Raw genomic sequence first — 9,781 nt, 5'->3', positions numbered from 1 at the left:
TCGGTGTTTTTTGGGGATTCCATGTACATATATCTCCGGATTTTTAATTATGTTATCAATATCGGTCGAGCTATCACATATTATTCATATTACTCGGTCGATTTCCCCGCTTCGCTGACACAAGAGGCTCTGACGCTAGAGGGCTCCAAACCGTTGCGTGTAACTTGGCGGTGTGTGAGAAACAGCGCGCTATAATCGAGTTTCTAACTGAGAAAAACATGCCTCCAATTTGAATCCGGAGAAGAACGAAGCAGTGTACGGTGATGATTGTATCGAAATCTGTAATACGCGCCATCGAGTCGTTGGTTCTAGTCATGAAGGAAACGGTAGTAGGCCTACTTACCCCGACATTTGTTACAGAGCTCGGAATGTTTCCAAGACTTAAAGAACTCGTTAGAACTTCACTTTTATAATGATGAAGAGGTGAAAGCAGAGGTGAGGTTGTTGCTCCGTCTACGAAGTCTACAGTGAAGGTATCAACAAACTGGATTCTCGTCAGGAGAAATGTGCTCATCAGCCGGGTGACTATGTAGAATAATAAAGATATAGTCATGCAGAATAGACATGTGGAATGTTAAAAGAGTTTGCTTTATTTAAGAAGCCTTAAGAGAGTTCATATAAAAAATTTGGAGCTCTTGCTTTTCATCATGAGAGGATAGAATTTTAAAGCATTTTGAATAAATTTCTGTAGATGCCCATGCAGGAGATGCACATTTCATGTAGCAACGTAATCGTTTATCAGAAGTGCGGATAATAAGTATGGGCTATAACAGTGCCACCATTTAAACCTTCTCAGGAAGCAACGTGGTGATACATCCTCTAGCCCACAATTTTGCCCCATTATTTTACTGTTTACTGCAGAGGTGCGATGGCGCATTCAGCTGGTAACGGTCTTTTCGATATTTAGTCAACAGTGGTACTTTATATACGTTTTCCTCGTCTCAGAAATGACCCTAAAGGAGCGTGCTAGTTGTTACGTTACCATACTACACAGAAAATTTTGCTACATCGAGGAGACATCACGGTAACACCGTCTAACATAGCCTCTAGTCTTTATGGTAACCACGAATCGGCGAGAGAGAGAGACTTTTAAGTACGCTATCCAGTTGAAGCCACTCATTCTACATCTACATCAACATACATACTGCGTAAGCTACCGCATGGTGTATGGCACAGGGTACATTGTACCACTGTAGCCACTCACAAACGGAGCGAGGAAGTAACGACTGTCTGTACCTCAGTAAGAACTCTAATGTCTTCGCCTTCCTTATGCGAGGCAATTCAGTGTCAATTGCCTGTTCCCTAAATTTCTCATTAAGGTTTCGCTAAAAGAACGTCGTGACCCCTCCCCCTCCCCCTCCCCCCATTTGAATTCACGAAAATTTCCGTAACAGTCACGTGTTGATACTACAGTTAAGAAATCTTACAGAACGTTTGAATTGCTTCGACGTTTTGCTTTAATCCGACCTAGTGGGAATTCCAAATGGAATGGGTCGCATAAGTGTTCTGTTGCAGTCTCCTTCATAGGCATCTGCACTCTCCGAAAATGTTCCCAATAAAACGAAGTCGACTATTCGCCTACCCTACAACGAACACGGTGATTTCGTGCCATTTCATATCACTTTAAAACGTTACTCCTACATAATTCATAATTGGATCTAGGGGAGCTACCAGATAACGGGAATATTGATTGCTGTGCTTCACCTGCTGTTGCAAACAATCGGACGTTTTCTGTGCGGTTATGACTGGATAATTCAGCGGGGTAGTGGAGATGCGACACCCATCGTCACCTCCACATCTTATACCGCAGATGAAGACATATCGCTGTGCAGGTATCTGCGGTTCATCACTGCTAGAGGCAGCAAGGCACCTTTAACCTGCTTTGAACCAAATGAACATATGACATAGTGCTGCGTATCTCATGCTTTTTCATTTGGGACGTTAACAAAGTTAACTACAATTCAAAACCTACAACGGTAAAAAATCAGGGTTTAGTGAATAAAGAAGGAAGTGGCTTACCTGAATGTGAAAAATGCGAACTGCAGTTGTGGTAACGGAAGGATAGAACGTTTCCCTTCTGAAAACTGATTATGAAAAACGAATCAAAGACAGTATTTTTAGTATCTTGTGATTGTAATATCCTCAGAGCTAGAAATACTAAGGCCATTGGTACTTTAAATGAATGTTCAGAAATGAATGCAAGTTTAGCCAGAGTACAGATATTTTGTCACTAACCATTGTCACTGATACCTCACACCATAGTCTGTCGATTAACAAATTAAAGAAACAGGGGGCTACTGATCTTTCACCATGGCCTAGGTTTCATGTGGTAAATCTTGCAAACATTGATTGCAAAGGCAATGTAGGGTGCTATGTGTTGAAAATATGCACATAACAATTTACCATGTTGATTAATGTTGATCAGACACATTGTAGTGAGAAATGACTAGGAGCATTAGAGTTTAACGGGCTCATAGTTCCTTATGATCAAACCATGTTTTACAAGCAGCAGCGTGAGCTTTGTGAGTATAATTTCACGATTTGGTGGAGAGTAGAGAACTATTCTTTCATATTAATGACCTGGATGTCAACTGTCAGTGGGAAGGTGACAGTCATGAATAACAGTTTACCTTTCAATCCATTACTGTATGTCAGGAATTTTAACAAAAACGCTTTTTTATGGTGTTGTAATTTTTTTTGTTATCATCGACAAATGAAAAGTGAAATATCAAACGTTCTAATAGCCATTTTTTACAAAACGTGTTTTTGTGTTGTAGATGCTCTATTTCACGTCCCTAGATTTGCTCTAAGTCTCAAACCATGGAGAAAATGTTTTCAACTATTCATTACTATAGGCGTATGGTCTTGGTGCCAAGCAGTACTTTAGTCTGGAGGACCAAATTCCATGCGTCAACGTGTCCTCCATTGGGCCTAGGATGGTCTGAAGAGATAACTCACGAGATTTTGGTAAGCAGGCAGAGCTTTTAGATCTGCAACAGAGATTTTGCAATTTTAGGGAAACGAAGTAAGTTAACAGAAGCTTTTGCTCTGCATTAGATTTAGACTACATTTTTGAATCAGCTAAAGCTATGAACTCATTCCATGTAATGATTTTAAAGATACTGCTGAAATAATGTTTTCAAATCAGCAATATGAGATATCCATAAGTGGTAGGATTAAAATGTGTCACACTCATCCATCTCAAATAGCAATTCAAAATGCCTGTTGTGAAATATAAGAATTCAAAAATGTCAACGTATTGAAATACAATGGCTGATGCACGCCATATTTCATCTGAAAGACCAGCGTATTTTGTCGGTTGCAAAACAGAAAGAGCTGTTGACAATATTGCCATTTCTTCCTCAACGGAACAGGGAGTTCTACAGCATACTTCACAGCATCTGATCCCAAAAATGAATTTGTGTAATCAGTGTATTCTCATATGGAATACTTCAGACATGTGTGTTTTGGCCTCTTACTCTACACTAAATATACATAAGTTTAATTTAGAATTAATGTATATGCATTCCATTACTAGCGTCTAACACAATTTGCGCCGAATCTGTTGTATGAACCTTAGTAAGAATCACGTATCAATTCGTACTATCTGAACGTTAAATTCGCACGTACCAAATGAGCATTCTTTTAGTGTATGTATTTACTTCTTACTTGATTTCTCCGGTTCCCTCTTCTCCTTACTGGCTGCTCGAAAATGCTATTTCCTAGAATTAATGTTATGTGGCTGTGCTACTAGGAAAAGCAATATCATTACTCTAAAGAAGGCAACGAATATGTACGGTGCGTGTACATTATTTAACGGAAGGTGGGCGAAGGTCGATAGTAGTTGCATTGTAGGCGAAACAACAGTCCAGATGAAAGAATCTAAATCCCAAACGGAATTAGGAAAAGGCTTACGTATTCTGTCACCCACTATTTCTTGATCCGCTATGAAAATAAGTAGGTACACGGATACTCATGAATTAAGAGAAACGCATACCATTTATAAGCAGCGATGTATTCTTGCAGTCGTTGCGGCACAAATCCCTGACTTTATTCTTGCTAAATACGGTACTCATTTCGCTGTCCACAGTAGAACCTTTCCATACAATGCAATTTGCTTTTACAATATAGCGAAATTGTCATGCACTGTTTTCAGGAGTTTGAATAAGAAATTACTTTTTATGGCAGTATAATTTTTTTTTGTTGTTGTTGATATCATCCAGTGAAAAGTGAAATGTCAAACGATCCAACGGTGATTTTTTACACAAAACGCAGGCGGTTCTCAAGTGCAGACCAACTTCCTCCAGTGCTTCGCGACAGTCCAAAAGTGTAAGTAATCACTTCGTATAACCCACTTCTTTCGAGTTTCAGTGCCTCAGAAAATCAGTACATTATGTTGATAGGCGAAATCTACAACTGTGACTGAGCGTAAGCTCAGGAGCGACTTCGATATTAACTTAGAATAATCAGCTGACACTGGTCATGTGGCAGGGGGTAGTTGACGCGTGTATTATCCAATAGCAAAGCAATCAGAACGCAAAATGACGGAGATACGTCATCAAGACTCCACACGTCCGGTGGCATTTGTGAGCAACAGCACTGAAATGCAACGGCAGCTAGCATCGCCTTCGTTGACACAATAACAATCAAGAAACAGAGTCAAGAATCCACTGAACACCTCGTCGTGCAGAAAGCTCTACTCAAGATGTTTGTGCCATCTCATCTCCATAATTGCAAACTGTAAGTAGCGAGCCAACGTTTCAACAGACTGTTATGATTGAGCGATTGCGTGAACTTCAGAAAGGGAAATGAATTCTAAGAGACAGGAAAAGGGTCTTACTATGTGTTTGTCGGAAGTTGTAGCTCTAAGCTCGATACACTTAATACTATAGGCCTCGGCCATCTCCTGTCATGGCTGTGTTTTGTAAAGAAAAGTGTAATCAATGTAGGTAACTCGCGAAAGAATAAAATTAAGGTGTAAAAGTACTCGGGGTCTGCTGCGAACACGGAAGTGGCTAGGCCCTTTTCCCTGAAAATCGTATTGAGGATTACATTCACCATTTCATGCTTGTTTGTAATTATTAACGTTTGTTATATTAGTGATTTGTCAGTTTCTTTCTGATGTGTCTGTTTTGCCATGCCATAAATAAATAATAAATACCATTTCATGACTACAAAAGAAGGAGTCGTTAAGAATATTGACGTCTCACTAAAAGATGAAGAAATCAAGCAGGAAGTTATCTGCGAAAACAGATCTGTGTTAGGCGATATGCTAAGAAAGTTAACATTAATGGGTCAGAACAGACTACCTGGGAATCAGTTTGTACTCTGACCTTCAAATCGCAGATACTCCCAGAATATGTCTATTTATAAGGAGTTCGATTCTCGGAAGAACCATATGTTCCCCTCAAATTCCGTGCTTCCTTACAATTCAATCACAGATGTTCTAAATATCGTGGTCAGTCCAAATGCTCTAAGCCAGGGGTCTCCAAACATTTTAGTCCGCAGGCCACATTGACTCCTCCACGAAGTCATAAGGGCCAAGATCTACCTAGTGGGACTAAAGCACCCTAGCACTCCATGATCATCGTAATGTAAGGTTAAGGAAAGGTGAAATCCCAAAAATCTAATGTTGTGGGAATAGCTAGCACTGAAACGAACTACGATTTTTATTTAATTACATAATTTTGATTGGTGGACATACCTGACCGAAATTATGGCGTATTTTATTCTGGCGAATTTCACCGACAAAAAAGTATGTCACAGCACATTCTCCACGAAAGGGTCCTGCAAAGTTAACGAAATCTCAAAATCATTGTTAGCAACACTATTACTGCAAGACGTAACAGAGGTAGAGTATGTCAACGCATTGTTATTTCAAGCGGCGTAACAAAAAGTTTACTTATGTAGTCTTGTAGCGAGTAGCAGAGCCAGAGCATATATTTGATAGTTCTGTTGCGTGATTGCGTCTATGTTGCGAGGTTTTAGTGTTTTATGCACTGTACTACTAGGTGAGACGACGAAGTGTGGGACAATTCAAAGTTTGAATTCGAAGAGACAAGTAAAATCTGAAAATCGAAATACGTATAGCACGACTTGAGTGAGTATTTTTTCACTGTATTTTTTAGTGGACCTCCAGTGTAATTGTATTTAATTTAGTAATTAAAGTATCTTAAAAATAAATTCATTGCATTTTGTTTAGGCAGACTACTCCCTAGTTGTATTAGTATAAAATAGCACAATTTTGTTTTCAGGTTACAATCTTTTGCGAGGTTCTGTACAAATATGGAAAAGAAACGAAAGGTTGACAGTGAATGTAGAGTTTTTAAAGAGCAGTGGGGATGTCAATATTTCGTGGTGGAGTCAGGCAACAAACCAATGTGTATTATTTGCAATGAAGCAATATCAAGTCTTCAAAGAATACAATATAAAACGTCATTATGAGACTAAGCACTCTCAGAATTACTCCAAGTTTACAGGATGCGAACGATTAGAAATGTATGAGTCTCTGAAACGCCATCTAAAAACCCAGCAGTCGCTGTTTAAGAAAGTGAATGCTGAAAAACATGCAGCAACTCGTGCTAATTTCCGTGTGGCTCATTTAGTAGCGAAACAGTGTAAGCCATTTACCGACGGTGAATTAATTAAGAACTACATTATTGCAACAGCAGAAGAAATGTGTCCAGAAATAATTAATTTATTTAAAAACAGAAGTTTGTCGGCAAACACTGTGGCTCGAAGAACAGATGACATTGCACAAAATATATCAGCACAACTGCGTGACAAAATTGACTTAGACTGGTTCTCTTTGGCCATGGATGAGTCAACAGATGTATCAGATACTGCTCAAGTACTACTTTTTATTCGAGGGATTGACAAAAATTATGAAGTGTATGAAGAGCTCCTTGATGTTGACAGTATTCACGGGACGACCACTGGCGAAGATATTTTTAAAGGAGTTGAAAGAGCAGTTCAGAAAAACAATCTTCAGTGAAAGAAATTAGAATGTATTACAACTGATGGTGGCAAAAACATGTGTGGGAAAAATAAAGGTGTTGTTGCTCACCTTTCTAAGGCCGTAGAAAATGACGGTGGCTCAAAACCATTAGTAGTGCATTGTGTTATTCACCAACAGTCTTTTTGTGGAAAACATTTAGATATGTCAGAAGTTTTAAACCCAGTTATTTCAGTTGTTAATTATATCAGATCTCAGATCCCATGCACTCAGTCATCGCCAGTTGCGCAAGTTTCTTGCAGGTATTGAGGAAAGCGACTTGCCATATTATACAGCAGCGCGCTGGTTAGTCGCCGAAGTGGCGTCCATTTGAAAGACTTGCACCAGACTCGTGAGTAGAATAAAATCCAAAGAATTTTTTTACTTAAAATGTTTTCGCCAAACTAGTCTGTTAAACTATTTTTTTTTTTTTTTTTTTTTTTTACTATCGCACGGAGAATGGTCTGTCTGTTTCTTGTGGATAGCCACAAGTTTAACCATGACCTTCCTCTTTGTAAAGATAGAGCTCCGACAATGTCACGGTTTATTGGTCGCGATAGGCGCAAATGGCTCTGAGCACTATGGGACTGAACTGCTGAGGTCATCAGTCCCCTAGAACTTAGAACTACTTAAACCTAACTAACCTAAGGACATCACACACATCCATGCCCGAGGCAGGATTCGAACCTGCGACCGTAGCGGTCTCGCGGGTCGCGATAGGCCTCGAAACTCAATTGTTGGGAGTATAGGTACCACCTCAAATATTTGGCGTGCCGGATACCGTGTATGTCCGGCCAGCTAACGCGCGCCGGTTTGCCGGCCCTCGCGGGCCGGTTTCCGGGCCGTAGTTTGGAGACCTCCCCATCGCACCCCCTCAGATTTAGTTATGAGTTGGCACAGTGGATAGGCCTTGAAAAACTGAACGCACATCAATCGAGAAAACAGGAAGAAGTTGTGTGGAACTATGAAAAAAATAAGCAAAATATACAAACTGAGTAGTCCATGTGCAAGATGGGCAACATCAAGGAGAATATGAGCTGAGGAGCACCGTGGTCCCGTGGTTAGCGTGAGCAGCTGCGGAACGAGAGGTCCTTTGTTCAAGTCTTCCCTAGAGTAAAAAGTTTACTTTCTTTATTTTCGCAAAGTTATGATCTGTCCGTTCGTTCATTGACGTCTCTGTTCACTGTAATAAGTTTAGTGTCTGTGTTTTGCGACCGCATCGCAAAACCGTGCGATTAGTAGACGAAAGGACGTGCCTCTCCAATGGGAACCGAAAACATTTGATCGCAAGGTCATAGGTCAACCGATTCCTCCACAGGAAAGCACGTCTGATATTTTCTATACGACACTGGTGACGGCATGTGCGTCACATGACAGGAATATATTGTCGACCCACCTAACTTGTACACTTGGCGAATGGTAAAAAGATTCTTCTGCCTTGCCTGATTTAGGTTTTCATGTGGATGTGGTAATCACTCCTAAAAAGTGATGAAAACACAAGGGTTTGTCACATAAACTGAAAATAAAAAATTAAACTTTTTACTCTAGGGAAGACTCGAACGACGGACCTCTCGTTCCGCAGCTGCTCACGCTAACCACGGGACCACGGCGCTCCTCAGCTCACATTCTCCTTGATGCTGCCTATCTTGCACATGGACTACTCAGTTTGTATATTTTGCTTATTTTTTTCATAGTTCCACATAACTTCTTCCTGTTTTCTCGATTGATCTGTGTTCAGTTTTTCAAGGTCTATTCACTGTGCCAACTTATAACTAAATCTGAGGGGGGTGCGATGGGGAGGTTCCCTTGTAAGCAGCCAGCATCCCTAAAGCACTCATCTCTTGCAGCTGGCAAAAATGTACAGGTAATGGCAAGCCATGAAGGCTTAGGGCGATCATGCATTCTCCATAGCAATGCTGATCACGAGGAACCGCCGAAACCGACACAGCAAGGTGTATCAGAATGCGACTCCCATCGATTGACGTCGGAAAAAAAACTGAAAAGCTTATCGAGACAGAAACAGGATTATGATCGGTATGTTATTAACGCGTGAACGACGATTACGTGAGTTTCTGCAGTCGAATCGTAAGCTCTCAAAGTATGGTAAACTTTATTGCAGTTAGTGACGATCCCCCAGAAAATTTTAAAATTTAATTAAAAACACTCCTGACCTCAGTAAAATATTTATTCGCAACGGTAACCGGTTTCGATCATAATGTGACAATCTTCAGAACATAAACACTGAACCAATAGTATAGAATCCATTCACAGTGAAATGTGATCACAATAGTTACATGTAAAATACATAAAATATAACAAAATTTTAACGAAGAAATCATACCATTGATGGAAAGCAGTGGCGGTGAACGAAGCACGCGTCGTGGATCCATGAACAACTGCTGACGAGAACAACGGAGTTGGTTCAGTACACAATTGTCCGCTCACAACATACTGCGTTACGTCAGTAACAGCGAAACAGGCTGTACTAGGTACACACAGAGCAGTAATACAATAGTTAATAACAAATGAGGAAATAGATACATTATACAAAATAGCAACTATAAAAAGTATTTCGTCAATAAATTATAACCAATGATAATCGACTTGAGAACATAGATTACTCTATGTGTATATTTGCAGAAACCTTGTAGATTGTATGTCAACAGTGACAGAGCTTGAGTGACACTGATGGTTACCATGAAGACGGAGTGGAAGGATCGATACGTATTACCAGTGGAAGATGATTTCAGAGTTGTGTCAGAGACTGGATGTGAAAATGCATGCAGG

Source organism: Schistocerca americana, chromosome 7 (genome assembly GCF_021461395.2).
Source record: "Schistocerca americana isolate TAMUIC-IGC-003095 chromosome 7, iqSchAmer2.1, whole genome shotgun sequence".
NCBI classification, from domain to species: domain Eukaryota; kingdom Metazoa; phylum Arthropoda; class Insecta; order Orthoptera; family Acrididae; genus Schistocerca; species Schistocerca americana.
Note: the sequence above shows the minus strand (reverse complement) of the source record.